This window comes from Saccopteryx leptura, chromosome 1, assembly GCF_036850995.1.
Source record: "Saccopteryx leptura isolate mSacLep1 chromosome 1, mSacLep1_pri_phased_curated, whole genome shotgun sequence".
Classification (NCBI taxonomy): Eukaryota; Metazoa; Chordata; class Mammalia; order Chiroptera; family Emballonuridae; genus Saccopteryx; species Saccopteryx leptura.
The window spans coordinates 278,619,143-278,634,906 of record NC_089503.1 but is presented as its reverse complement, the minus strand read 5'-3'; the positions used below and the strand labels follow the sequence as shown (position 1 = coordinate 278,634,906).

The window sequence follows — 15,764 nt, the reverse complement described above, 5'->3', positions numbered from 1 at the left end:
GTTATACTGTATGTTTGTGTCCCCTCCCTCCAATCTCATATATTGAAAACTTAATAGAAGGTGAGGCCTTTGAGAGATTGAGATGATGTCATGAAGATGAGTTCCTATGATGGGATTTATGCCCATCTAAGAAAAGACACTAAAGCTCTCTCTTCTTTCTCTTTGTCTCTCTCTTCTCCCCACTATGGAGGACACAGCAAGAAGGTAGATGTTGGTAAACCAGGAAGGAGGCCCTCCCCAGTAACTAAATCTGCTGATGCCTTGATCTTGGACTTCCTAGCCCAGAACTATGAGAAATAAATGTTTGTGGTTTCAGCCACCCAGTCTTTGATAATACATATATTAAGCAGCCCAAACTAAGACAACTTGCTTCTCCTTTATTTACTTATATTCAGTTTATTTATATTTTCTCTTGAATTATATGAACTTTAAATTCCAGAATGATGTTAAACAATAAAAGAAGACAAAACATCTTTTTTTATTAAAAATATATATATACAATATATTTTATTTTATTTTATTTTATTATTTTTTTTTTCCCATTTTTCTGAAGCTGGAAACGGGGAGAGACAGTCAGACAGACTCCCGCATGCGCCCGACCGGGATCCACCCGGCACGCCCACCATGGGGCGACGCTCTGCCCACCAGGGGGCGATGCTCTGCCCATCCTGGGCGTCGCCATATTGCGACCAGAGCCACTCTAGCGCCTGGGGCAGAGGCCACAGAGCCATCCCCAGCGCCCGGGCCATCTTTGCTCCAATGGAGCCTTGGCTGCGGGAGGGGAAGAGAGAGACAGAGAGGAAAGTGCGGTGGAGGGGTGGAGAAGCAAATGGGCGCTTCTCCTGTGTGCCCTGGCCGGGAATCGAACCCGGGTCCTCCGCACGCTAGGCCGACGCTCTACTGCTGAGCCAACCGGCCAGGGCTATACAATATATATTTAAATCAACTTTGTCAAGTATAATTTTTTTTTTTTTTTTTACAGGGACAGAGAGAGAGTCAGAGAGAGGGATAGATAGGGACAGACAGACAGGAACAAAGAGAGATGAGAAGCATCAATCATCAGTTTTTTGTTGCGACACCTTAGTTGTTCATTGATTGCTTTCTTATATGGTCCGATGTCATCATTTCTTATGCCTGAGTAGTATTCCATAGTATATATGTACCAAGGTTTTTTAATCCACTTGTCCACTGATGGACACTTGGGCTGTTTCCAGATCTTTGCTATTGTGAACAATGCTACCATAAACATGGGGGTGCATTTCTCCTTCTGGAACAGTTCTATGGTGTTCTTGGGGTATATTCCTAAAAGTGGGATAGCTGGGTCAAAAGGCAGTTTGATTTTCAATTTTTTGAAAAATCTCCATACTGTTTTCCACAGTGGCTACACCAGTCTGCATTCCCACCAGAAGTGCAGGAGGGTTCCCTTTTCTCCACATCCTTGCCAGCACTTATTCTGTGTTGTTTTGTTGATGAGCGCCATTCTGACTGGTGTGAGGTGATATCTCATTGTGGTTTTAATTTACATTTCTCTAATGATTAGTGATGTTGAGCATTTTTTCAAATGCCTATTGTCCATCTGTATGTCCTCTTTGGAGAAGTGTCTATTCATTTCTTTCGCCCATTTTTTGATTGGATTGTTTGTCTTTCTGGTGTTGAGATTTATAAATTCTTTATAAATTTTGGTTATTAACCCCTTATCAGACATACTGTCAAATATGTTCTCCCATTGTGTAGTTTGTCTTTTTATTCTATTCTTATTGTCTTTGGCTGTGCAAAAGCTTTTTAGTTTGATATAGTCCCATTTGTTCGTCCTGTCTTTTATTGCTCTTGCCCGTGGAGATAAATCAGCAAATATATTGCTCCGAGAGATGTCGGAGAGCTTACTGCCTATGTTTTCTTCTAAGATGATTATGGTTACGGTTTACATTTAAGTCTTTTATCCATTTTGAGTTTATTTTTGTGAATGGTGTAAGTTGGTGGTCTAGTTTCATTTTTTTGCAGGTAGCTGTCCAATTTTCCCAACATCATTTATTAAAGAGGCTGTCTTTACTCCATTGTAGGCCCTTACCTCCTTTGTCAAATATCAGTTGTCCATAGAGCTGTGGGTTTATTTCTGGGTTCTCCGTTCTGTTCCACTGATCTATGTGCTTATTCTTATGCCAGTACCAGGCTGTTTTGAGAACAATGGCCTTGTAGTATTGCTTGATATCATGAAGTGTGATACCTCCCACTTTATTCTTCTTTTTTAAGATTGCTGAGGCTATTCGTATTCTCTTTTGGTTCCATATAAATTTTTGGAATATGTGATCTATATCTTTAAAGTATGTCATTGGTATTTTAATGGGTATTGCATTGAATTCATAAATTGCTTTGGGTAATATAGACATTTTAATGATGTTTATTCTTCCTAAAGAATAAACCATGAGCACAGTATATGCTTCCACTTGTTTGTATCTTCCTCGATTTCTTTATCAATGTTTTATAATTTTCCGAGTACAAGTCTTTAGTCTCCTTGGTGAAATGTACTCCTAGGTACTTTATTTTTTTGGTTGTAATAGTGAAGGGGATTGTTTCCTTAATTTCTCTTTCTGACTGTTCATTGTTGGTGTATAAAAATGCCTCTGATTTCTGAGTATTAATTTTATACCCTGCCACTTTGCTGAATTCATTTATCAGGTCCAATATTTTTTTGACTGAGACTTTAGGGTTTTCTATATATAATATCATATCATCTGCAAATAAAGATATCTTTACCTCTTCTTTTCCAACTCGAATGCTTTTTATTTCTTCTTTTTGTCAGATTGCTGTGGCTAGGACTTCCAGGACTATGTTGAATAAGAGTGGTGAAAGGGGGCACCCCTGCCTTGTTTCTGATCTTAAGGGGACTGCTTTTAATTTTTGCTCATTGAGTATGATGTTGGCTGTGGGTTTGTCATAGATGGCTTTTATCATGTAGAGGTATGTTCTCTGTATTCCCACTTTGCTGAGAGTTTTGATCATGAATAGGTGCCGGATTTTATCAAATGCTTTTTCTGAATTTATTGAAATTATCATGTGGTTTTTCTCCTTTCTTTTTTTATGTGATGAATAACATTGATTGATTTGCAAATATTGTATCAGCCTTGCCTCCCCAGAAAAATCCCACTTGATCATGGTGTCTGATTTTTTTTTATATATTGTTGGATCCAGTTTGCTAATATTTTGTTGAGGATTTTAGCACCTATATTCATCAGGGATATTGGCCTATAGTTTTCTTTCTTTGTGTTGTCTTTGCCTGGTTTTGACAACAGAATTATGCTCGCCTCATAAAAGGAGCTTGGAAGTCTTCCTTCCTCTTGAATTTTTTGAAATAGCTTGAGAAGGATAGGAGTTATTTCTTCTTTGAATCTTTGGTAGAATTCAATTGTGAAGCCATCTGGCCCAGGACTTTTCTTTGTTGGGAGTTTTTTTGATAACTGTTTTGATCTCATTTGGTGTAATCGGTCTGTTTAGGTTTTCTGATTCTTCCAGATTAATTTTTGGAAAATTGTATGTTTTAAGGAATTTGTCCATTTCATCTAGGTTGTCCAGTTTTTTAGCATACAGTTCTTCACAGTATTTTCTTATATTTTGTATTTCTGTTGTGTCAGTTGTTATTTCTCCACTCTCATTTCTAATTTTATTTATTTGAGTCCTCTTTCTCTTTTTCTTGGTTAGTCTAGTTAAAGGTTCATAGATCTTGTTTACCTTTTCAAAGAACCAGCTCCTAGTTTTATTGATCCTCTGTATTGTTTCTTTAGCCTCTATGTCATTTATTTCTGCTTTGATCTTTATTATTTCCTTCTTCTACTACATTTGGACTTTACTTGCTGTTGTTTTTCTAGTTCTTTTAGATGCAGGATTAAGTTGTTTATTTGAACTTTTTCTAGCTTTTTTTTTTTTTGTATTTTTCTGAAGTTGAAAACAGGGAGGCAGTCAGACAGACTCCCGCATGCGCCCGACAGGGATATACCCGGCATGCCCACCAGGGTGATGCTCTGCTCATCTGGGGCATCGCTCTGTTGCATCCAGAGCCATTCTAGCACCTGAGGCAGAGGCCATAGAGCCATCCTAGCGCCTGGGCCAACTTTGCTCCAATGGAGCCTTGGCTGTGGGAGAGGAAGAGAGAGACAGAGAGGAAAGAGAGGGGGAGGAGTTGAGAAGCAGATGGGCACTTCTCCTATGTGCCTTCACTGGGAATCGAACCCAGGACTCCTGCATGCCAGGCTGATGCTCTACCACTGAGCCAACCGGCCAGGACTTTTCTAGCTTCTTAAAGTGTGTCTGTAGTGCTATGAACTTCCCTCTCAGTCTGCTTTTGCTGTGTCCCAAAAATTTTGAGTTGTTGTATGCTCATTATCATTCGTTTCTAGGAATATTTTATTTCATTTTTGATCTCATTCTTAATCCACACATTATTTAACAACCTGCTATTTAGTTTCCATGTGTTTCAGAATTTTTGAGCTTTTCTGTTGTGGTTGATATCTAGTTTCATGCCATTGTGATCAGAGAAAGTGCTCGATATGATTTCAATCTTCTTAAATTTGTTGACACCACTTTTATGCCCTAACATGTGGTCTATCCTAGAGAATGTACCATGAGCACTTGAAAAGAATGTATATTCTGCTGCTTTAGGGTGAAAGGTTCTAAAGATATCTATTAAATCGAGTTGATCTAGTGTGTCCTTTAAGTCTGCTGTTTCTTTGTTAATTTTCTTTCTTGAGGATCTATGTAGTGATGTTAGTGGGGTATTAAAATCCCCACTATTATAGTATTACTGTTGATCTTGTCCTTTATATCCATCAAAGTCTGCTTTATATATTTAGATGCTCCTATTTTAGGTGTGTAGATATTTATAATGGTTATATCTTCCTGTTGGATTGCTCCCTTTATCATTATGTAGTGGCCTTCTTTATCTCTTACTATAGTCTTTGTTTTAAAGTCTATTTTGTCTGATATAAGTATTGCTACCTCAGCTTTTTTTTCATTTCTATTTGCATGAATTTTTTTTTTCCATCCTTTTACCTTTAGTCTATGTGCATCTTTTGTTTTAAGGTGTGTCTCTTGTAGACAGCATATCTTATCCATGCAGCTACCCGGTGTCTTTTGATTGGATCATTTAATCCATTTACATTTAAGGTTATTATTGATATGTAGTTGTTTATTGCCATTTTATTCTTTAAAGCTGTATTCCTCTTTTGCTATATTCTTTTCCCACTTTGATCTGTTTACACCATGCCCCTTAACATTTCCTGTAGATTAGTTTGGTTGTAATGAATTCCTTGAGGGTTTTTTTTTGTCTGGAAAGCTTTTTATTTCTTTTTCAATTTTAAATGATAGCCTTGCTGGATAAAATATTCTTGGTTGTAGGTTCTTGTTCTGCATTACTTTGAATATTTCTTGCCATTCCCTTCTGGTCTCAAGTGTTTCTGTTGAGAAGTCTGATGTCATCCTTATGGGGGCTCCTTTGTAGGTGATGGCCTTTTTTTCTCTAGCAGCTTTTAATATTTTCTCTTTATCACTTAGCTTTGGTATTTTAATTATGATGTGTCTTGGTGTAGGTTTCTTTGGGTTTCTCTGTGCTTCTTGAACTTGTAAGAGTTTCTCCCCCAGCTATGGCCACCTCCAGCACTGACTGAGTCAGCTTTTCAGGTCGTTCCCTCTATTCCTCTGCCCGTAACTGTTTCTTCTTTTTCTTTTTGGAAGACAAGCGGTCCTTTCAACACACCTCAGTCCCTGTTCACCAGGCAAGTGACTGTGAGCAGTATTTACTGCTCTTTTCCTTGGAGTGAGATCCCTTCTGGGCTCTCAGCCTCATCCCCCCCATTCCTGTAAACAGGGAAGATTCAGGTGCTCTCTACCAGGTTTGTTGTGGCTTCTTCTTTGCTCCTTGGTTTTTGAGAGCTGTTCTTGTAGTCTAGATTTGGTTTTCCATGCTGATTGTTCATAAATTAGTTTATAATCCAGTTTGGTGGTATGAGCTGGGAGTCTGTGCGTCTGCCTACTCCACTGCCATCTTCAGGTCTCCCAAAAGCTCAATCATCAGTTTTTTGTTTCGACACCTTAGTTGTTCATTGATTGCCCTCTCATACATGCTTTGACCATGGGCCTTCAGCAGACTGAGTAACCCCTTGCTTGAGCCAATGACCTTGGGTCCAAGCTGGTGAGCTTTTTTTTTCTTTTTTTTCTCAAACCAGATGAGCCCACGCTCAAGCTGGTGACCTCGAGTCTCAAACCTTGGTCCTCTGTATCCCATTTTGATGCTCTATCCACTGCGCTACCACCTGATCAGGCAGTATCTTTTTGATGTATAGGATTTTTATTGATATCTCATCTTTCACTCTTGGTATTGGTAGTCTGTATTGTCTCCTTGAATTTTATTGATCAGTGTAGCTAAAGATTCATCAATTCTATTTAGCATAAAAATAATTTTTATTGACTTTATATTTTCTAATTTTTAAAAAATTTTTTCTTTGACTTGTTATTTATTTAGAAATGTTTTTACTTGCTAAATATTTGGAGATTATCTAGACATATCTGTCAAAACACAGAGTTGACTACTATATCACTCTTCCCCAATCCCTCAAAGAGTCTGCCAATGACCTGTATCAGAATCTGCCTACATGTTTATTAAAAATGCATATTCCTGGCCCCCTTTTCTCCTAAAGTCTCATTAGTAATTGTATCAATCTCTTAATTGGTCTCCTGTCCAAATAATTTTAGACATATTTATTATATTAATTTTCCTAAAATGCATCTTCAATCATAGCATTACCTCATTCACACAACTTTCATGACTCATTGTGTTATTACAGGTCCTCTTAAAGCTTGTTCATTCTCACCAACCCCTTATATTCCAACCAAACTTTATTACTTATAGCTCCAGTACACCTCCTGCTCTAACCACCTTAATATCCTTGCCTTTGCTCATTCAGCTGCTCAAATAACCTCTTTTATGCTATTTCCTATCTGAACATTGCCCTGTCCTCTTCCCTAGCACCCCATTTTTTGCATCACCCAACTGTGGATCTAGCTGCCACAGAGTAGATATTAAATTGATTGCTCTGGCCCTTCTTTCCGTAGTTGCAACTGTAACACTGGCAGTGTTCCCCCGACAATGATAAGTTCTAGTCTCAACTAGCATACTAGCCCCCAAATCAAGATCCCCCACAAATCAAGAGAGCTTAAAAAGCAGGAGTCTAGAAGCTGCTACTCCTTTTCTTCTCCCTTCACATGCAAAATGTAGATTACCTAAAAGACAATGAGTAAAGGCCATGGAATCTAATTAAACAAGTAGCTTTCTATGGCTCTTAAATCATGCCTTTATTACTACTAACCCATAGCAACCTTCATGAAGAACTTAATATCTTCCTGCCCTGAAGTCCTGACCAGGGAGTGGCACGGTGGACAGAGCATCAGCCTGGGATGCCGAAAACCTAGGTTCAAAACCCTGAAGTTGCTGGTTGAGTGTAGGCTTAACAGCTTTATCATAGGGTCACTGGCTTGAGCATGTGATTATAGACGTGACCCCATGGTCACTGGCTTGAACCCAAAGGTTGCTGGCTTGAAGCCCAAGGTCACTGGCTTGAGCAAGGGGTCACTGGCTTGGCTGAAGCCCCCCAGTCAAGGCACATATGAGAAAGCAATCAATGAACAACTAAGGTGCCACAGTTATGAATTGATGCTTCTCATCTCTATCCCTTCCTGTCTGCCTGTATCTCTCTTTCTCTAAAACGATATAAAAATAAAATGAGAACAGAAATTCAAGTAAAGAGAAATGCAGAGGGTAAGAGCAATGACCTGTGTTCATATCATGAGACTCATAGGTATGAGTCCATTAGGGTTTTGGATATGGTATACTGTTTTAGAATCAATGAACTTTGTTCCGAATCATACTATAGTTAACATGAGCTGACCAATAGAAACCAGAGAGAAGTTTCTCCAAAGATGGTTTGTAAGAGTTAAAGATATTCAAAAAGTTTGTACAAAACAAAAGCATAAATAAGATCTATATTTCTATTATAATGACTTTTATAAATCTGGAAATACAGCTCATACACTTGCATTTAATATTGAATATTCAAAAGCTCCTATTGTGGATGGGAATACAGATGAACTTCCTTTGGAAATACTATAAAAGGACAGAAGGTTAGAGTCAAAATTTAAAAAAAAAAAAAGAGCATGATGTTGTTTCTGGAACAGCAGATCAGAGGCTAATCTGGGAAACAGATCGGAGGTAATTTAGTAAATTTAGATAAGCTCTAAAGATTTGTATGTCAGTCATGTAATAACAATTTTTTGTTCTTTTGCAAATGTAAATGACTTAAAGAGTGCTTTTCCATTTTTTATGACTCATTTGTGAAAAAAGATAACTGTCTTAAGCCAAAGAAATTACAGTTCATTAGATCTTGATGAAAATGAAGTCCTAAAATTCAACAGGTTGATGTTCTAGGGGTTCCACCAGCCTCACAGAGCATCTGTTTCTTGAAACAAAGAGTATTAAGACTTGATTTGATTTATTCTCTCAACAAATATTTATTGACTGTCTACTATGTGTTTCACATGTGGTAGGAGAACATAGCATTGAACAAGATAGACATACCTTCTGTCTTTCTAGAATTTTAAATCTAGCAAGAAAGAAAACCATTAGATAAATAATGAGAAACACTTTAAAAATAAAATTGTGATAAGTACTACAAGGGAAAGTAGGTCTGCCAGGCCATACCTAGTCAGAAGTTCTGCTATGAGAATGACAGTTAAGTTGTAGCTAAGAATAAGGAGTAAGCCAGGTGAATGGTGAGAGAGGTTAGGGAAGATCATCATGTTTTTATTCAAGAGAACAAATGCAAAGGCTCTGCATTAGAAAGGGAAGCTTATCTTTGAGGGACTACTATAAGGCCACTAGCTAAAGCATAGTAAGTACAAAGACGAGCAAGTTCAGATGAAGAATAATCTTTTGTACTCATCTATTTCCTTGTTTGAATTTTTTTTTTTTTTACAGAAACAGAGAAAGAGTCAGAGAGAGGTATAGATAGGAACAAACAGACAGGAATGGAGAGAGATGAGAAGCATCAATCATCAGTTTTTCGTTGCCATTGCAGCACCTTAGTTGTTCATTGATTGCTTCCTCAAATGCACCTTGACCACGGGCCTTCAGCAGACCGAGTAACCCCTTGCTCCAGCCAGTGACCGTGGGTCCAAGCTGGTGAGCTTTTTGCTCAAACCAGATGAGCTCGCGCTCAAACTGGCAACCTCAGGATCTTGAACCTGGGTCCTTCCTCCACATCCCAGTTTGACACTCTATCCACTGCACCACTGCCTGGTCAGGCTGAATTGTTTTTGAACACATTACTAAGAATACACTTACTGCTTTATGTGGTAGAAATATCTTTATTTCTCAGACCATGCAAATTACTGTCACAGCAACCTTCAGCATTTTGATTTCTCTTGTACCTTTGGTAATTTTTAAAGTATATTAACTAAACTAATGGTAGCTACTCAGTCAGAGACCCCAAAAGTTTGTTTCTTATTTGTACTATAGTTGTGCTTATTCCCCTGTGTTTTGTGACTGCACTCAAGTATCTCAACTCCTCAGAAAGTGTGTGCTAGAATCTCTGGACTCTGTTGTCTTAAGGTTTCAAGCAAGACTTTCACTTTAACACTCATATATATATATATTTGGACTTCTTAGTTAATATAAAGAAGACTGAAGAGTATGAAAGGCAGAGTTCAGCCTTTTAAGTATTTTTATATAAGATTAAAATAAAATACTAGAAAAACCCTTTCCAAACCTTAAAATTGTAAGATATTAGTGTTAATTGGTGTTTATTTATTATAACTACTTACTAGATTGGAAAGATTGTTTTTCATAATACAATATTTTATATATAAAATATAACAGGTTTAATTTGGGGGGGGCCTTTCTGTATTTAATATCTAGTCAAGACTTCATGGGTTTAAACTTGGCAAGGAAAATAAAAATCATTTTAAAAAATTAACTTCACTTGAAACATTTTCCATAATTCTCCTTTTCTTTCTGTCCCTCTCCCAATTTTTTTGTTTCTATGGAAAAATAACAGAGGAACTATTTCAAGTAGTTATTTTAAAAGACAACAAAGAAGTTAAATGAAGTGAAACCTCTCTTTTGAAATACAGTAAATAACCACAATGGACATAATTCATATTCAAAAACTGCCTGTTTGTTATAAAGATGAAGAGCTAATATCTCCCCTCATTAGAAAGCAAAACCAATAACAACAATAAAACTTAGTCAAAGTATAGGAAAATATACAAAACTGTAAGAAAGAAAAGACTTACTTTCAGAGAGGCAGAAGATGAGATATGGTTAAAAATAGGAATTCCAAGAGGAAAAGGAAAATTCGTGCAAGCAAATTTTACAGAGCAGGGAGTTTTTGTTTAAACAACCTTTGTTTTAGCAGTACCAACTTAACCTTCTGATATGAAATAATTAAGAATAAAAGTACTGGGGCAGAAAGATACAGTGTTGTACAGAATGTCATAACACAGAACTGTATGGCATGAGGGCAACAAGGGATATCCTTCCTATTAGACTCTCTAGAAAGCAGATATTGATTTGATTTAGGAGTATAGACACTTTATTGTCAGTATACCTTCTAAGGAAAGAGGAGGAAGTAGATTTGGGCAGAAGAAGCTGTCAGACCATAATGGAGACCTCACAAAAGCTCTGTCAGTTCAGTGGGTATCTCTGAAGCAAAAATTATTCAAAGCTACACCCTGTACTACCAATAGCATCACTTTGGTTAGCCATTGATTGGCTGGGGGGCACATTGAGAACTTGACCTCTCCTGAACTCTTCCCTGCTAGGTAGTAGATCTTTTTGAAAGAAGATTTGAGCAGCACACTTCAGCGTCTGCCCTATGGACACAAGAAGAGCTACAGAGTTTGGACACCTTGGGAAGAGAAAGCAGAACAGAGATCAATTTTCTGACTACATTCATCTGTAGATATGTCACCTACATTTTTTGAGTCACAGTAGTCTGGACTTAAGAAAAATATTACAAAAATAACCATTAAGGGGAAAAAAGTTATCTGTAATCTTTGTGTGTGTTATATACTGTTGAGATGGCTCTGATTCCTGGAGACCTTATAAAGATGAATGATGTTCACAATGTCTTGTTCTCAATAGCCCTATTCAGTTCCTGTAGTTCATGGCTTCTTTTATGAAGTAAACCTAGCTCATATTTTGTCTTCCTCTTTCTCTGACCCCTTCTATTTTTCCCCAAATTATTCTTTTTTCCAATGAACCCTGCCTTCCTTCTCATGATGTGCCCAAAGTAGGACAACTTTAGTTTTGTCTTTTTTGCCTCCAGCAATGTTTCAGGCTTAATTTGCTCTTGGACCCACTTATTCACCCTTCTGGTGGTTCAGAGTATCCATAGAGCTCTCCTCTAACACTGTATTTCAATATATCATTTTTTTTTTCTACTAGACTTCTTTACTGTCCAACTTCCACATCGGTTCATAGTAATTGGGAATACAAGGCTGTGGATGATTTTATCCTTGGTTTCCAATGGCAGACCTCTGTTCCTAACCTTTTCTAATTTTTTCATTTCTGCCCTTCTGAGTATCAGCCTCTAGTTAACTTCTTTTTTTTTTTTTTTTTGTATATTACCAAAGTTAGAAGTGGGGAGGCAGTCAGACAGACTCCTACATGGACCTGACCAGGATCCATCCGGCATGCCCACCAGTGGGCGATGCTCTGCCCATCTGGGGTGTTGCTCCTTTGCCACCGGAACCATTCTAGCACCTGAGGTGGAGGCCATGGAGCCATCCTCAGTGCCTGGGTTAACTTTGCTCAAATGGAACCTTGGTTTCAGGAGGGAAAGAGAAAGAGAGAAAGGAGAGGGGAGATGGTGGAGAAGCAGATGGGCGCTTCTCCTGTGTGCCCTGGCCGGGAATTGAACCTGGAACTTGCACACACTGGGCTGATGCTCTACTGCTGAGCCAAATGGCCAAGGCCTCTACTTAACTTATTGAATTGATGACTAAACCAAGGTAAGCTAAAGTTTTTTGTTTTTTTTTAAACAATTTCAATACCTTCATTGTCTATATTAAAATTGTGTATTTCTTCTGTAGTCATAATTTTTGTCTTTCTTTTTTTTCCCCCAGGCTGGGTCAGGATTTTTGTCTTTTTGATGTTCAAATATAGTCTTGCTTTGTCACTTTCTTCTTTCACTTTCATCAGAAGTCATTTCAAATCTATGCTACTTTTTGCCAGGTAGATGGTATCATATGTACATCTTAAGTTGTTGATATTTCTTCCATCAGTTTTCACTAATCTTTCCTCTGAGTCTAGCCCACTTTTTGAATGATATATTCTGCATATAGATTAAACAAATTGGGAGATAAAATGTATCCTTGTCTGACACCTGTGTCTAGAGGAAACCATTCTGTGTCTCTATATTCTGTCCTGACAGTGGCTTCCTGTCCACAATACAGGTTACTTGTCAGGATGATCAAGTGCTGAGGCATGCCCTTTCTTTCAAAGTAGCCAATAGCTTCTCATGGTCAACATGAAGGTTTTGTTGTAGTCTATAAAATATATACTAACCTTCACTCAAATTTCTTCGAAGCACTCCAGTATTCAGTGGATGTTTGCAATTAGATCTTGAATGTCTCTTCCTTCTCTGAATCTAATTCGAGCATCCAGCATTTTTTATTCCATATAAGGTAGAAGCCTTTGTTGTATCACCTTGAATATTATTTTAATTGCATGGGAAATTAGAGCAGTACTGCATTCTTTGGGACCTTCTTTCTTGAAATTTCGATTTTTTAGTCTGTAGACCATTGTTTTATATGCCATAGATGTTGACATATTTTTGTTAGAATTAGACAGATTCTGTTTCTGTGGCTTTAAATAATTCTATTAGTATCTTATCTACCCCTGGTGGTTTATCTCTTCCCAAAATTTCAGGAAAACTTTCGCTTCACTTTCTAGAATTACAGTCTTCCTCATAGGAATATTCTTGAAAAGTATCTGCCTTCCTTTTGTTTCTTCTTTATAGATTTTCAGTATACTGTTTACACCTCTCCCTTATTTTCTCCTATGCCGATAATGTACTTCTTTGTTAGATGTTAAGCTTTCCTAGTCTAGGTTTGAATTCCCCTTTTATTTCTTGAATCTTCTGGTAGAGATCTCTTATTTTTCCTTTTTGTTGTTGTTTTCTCATATGTCCTTGCATTAGCTATTGTAATGGTTCTTTTTTTAAAAAAAATTTTTCTCATCTTTTTTTTTTTAATTTTCTTATTTATTTTTTTGAATTATTTTTATTTATTTATTCATTTTAGAGAAGAGAGATGAAGAGAGAAACAGAGACAGAGACAGAGAGAGAAGGGGGGAGGAACAGCAAGCATCAACTCCCATACGTGCCTTGACTGGGCAAGCCCAGGGTTTTGAACCAGTTTTAAATAATTCTATTAGTATCTTATCTACCCCTGGTGGTTTATCTCTTCCCAAATTTTCAGGGAAACTTTCGCTTCACTTTCTAGAATTACACAGTCTTCCTCATAGGAATATTCTTGAAAAGTATCTGCGACCTCAGTGTTCCAGGTCGACATTTTACCCACTGCGCCACCACAGGTCAGGCCTTAAAGATATATATATTTTTTATTATTTATTCATTTTAGAGAGCAGAGAGAGAGAGACAGAGAGAGAGAGAGAGAGAGAGAGAGAGAGGAGAGACAGAGAGAGAGAAGGGGGGAGGAGCTGGAAGCATCAACTCCCATATGTGCCTTGACCAGGCAAACCCAGGGTTTCGAACCGGTGACCTCAGCATTTCCAGGTCGACACTTTATCCCCTGCGCCACCTGTAATAGTTCTTTTTATTTCGACGTGATAGTCATTGAAAAACTACGTTCAGAATCTAACCCTTACTTTTGCCCCTCACTTGTTTTTAACAATTTTCAGTGTTTTTTTTTTTTTTTTTTTTTTGTCATCCATCTTACTTTTTCTTTCCTGCATTGTCCTTTTATATTCCTTTTTAATAATATCTGGAGTTTCAGTCCACAGTTCTTCTGGTTCTTGGTCAATTAAGTTTAATAGTGCAAGTCTATGTTTTATTTGGACTTTAAATCCATCAGGAATGTTATTATGTTATAATCTGGCACTATAATTCTATTAGTGTTCTTCAGCTTTATTCTAATGTTTGATATAACAATTCGTAATCAGTACCACAATCTACTCCTGGTCTTGTTTTGGCAGAGAGAATATAGCTTCTCCATCTCCTGCTTCCAGTTACATAGTTTATTTAATTTCTTTATTGGCCATCTGGTTATGTCCATGTATACAATCATCTGTTCAGTTGTTTAAAGTATGTGTTTATGATAGACAAGTTGTTGGCTTACTCCTACTTGCTCCTCAAAAAATATTACACCCAGTGCTTACTTCAGCAGCACATATACTAAAATTGGAACGGTACGAAGATGAGCATGGCCCCTGCACAAGGATGACATGCAAATTCATGAAGGGTTTCATAAATTAAAAGAAAATAAATATAACCCTCAGATCCTTCCAAATAAATTTAAGAATATCCAGTGTTTCACACAAGTTCTCTTTGCATTCTGTTGACTACTATGGGTAAACCTCCTGTTTTGTTAGGTTTGTGCTCCTGATTCAGATCACTGTGAAAATGTGTCTAAATGTTCAGAGTGACAGTTAGTCATTGTTACCACTGACTGTATAACTGCTCAGACATTCCCTTACAGGCAGGACCACTGATGATGCCAAGTAGCCCAAGACAGGATTCTTATCTCCAGTCAGGGGTTCTGATGTTTCATATGAAGAGACTAGAATACACTGAAGGAAGTACTTTATCATTACCCATACCATCAATGCAGATTCTGTCCCCGTGTCATGTCACCACATCCAGGAGGACTCAGTGTCTCTTGAGATTGTGCTTATTTTTCATTTCAGGTTCTTTGCTCTGAGACTGAGGATAGCTATACTGATTGATAATCTAAGTGGCAAATGCAAATACACTCCCTTCTAACAATAACATATTGGACTTGACCAAACTTTTGTAATTCTACCTCCTCCTTAGAGGAGGAAGAAATTGTTTCTTTATAGAAAAACAGACCCTGCTATGCTGCCCACTTTGTCTTCTAACCTAATGCAGATATCCTTCTATCCTAGGATGTAAGCTGAGACCCTTGCTATATTTGCTTAGGAGTTGTCTCCAATTTCTAGTGGATGGGAAACTAATATCAACTATTTAGAAACTAAGTAGTTGATAATTTTTATAGTATAATCTCTGAAAATAATTAATCTACATCATAAGTGTGAATAAAGATATTCTCAACAAAACCATCTTTTGTCTTTCTAAAGAGTTTTACAAAAAGTGTTTATACTCTTCTTGACAGAATGGTGTACTCCATGTGACTACAATTGTTACAAGCCTGTTGGCCAAACTGGGTAGAGTCATCATGCAACAATCCTCATAAATAGTCTTGAATTTTCTATTTGATTTTTCTATATGTTATACTAATATCAACCTATGTATTCAGTACAGATACTTGCATTTGAGAAAATCAAAATAATGTTTAATATTTTGGAACTATAGCTTGAAGAGTTTGGTATCATTCCTACAGTTTGCATTTGAATTGTTTGTCAAAAGCTTTCTTTGCTGGAAGTCTGACTGCTTCTTGGACAGCTTTATTTTTATAATGAGGGCATGTTAGGCAGGATAGTATTATATCAGTATGTTTCA

General features: G+C 37.4%; 1 non-coding gene across 1 annotated transcript; it reads left to right on the top strand.

Annotated features, from left to right (window-relative positions):
• The first annotated feature begins 14,435 nt into the window (after nt 1-14,435).
• Nucleotides 14,436-14,539, top strand: LOC136390258 (U6 spliceosomal RNA). The gene has a single exon (XR_010748686.1). It is a non-coding gene; the product is annotated as a U6 spliceosomal RNA (small nuclear RNA).
• The last annotated feature ends 1,225 nt before the right edge of the window (nt 14,540-15,764 follow it).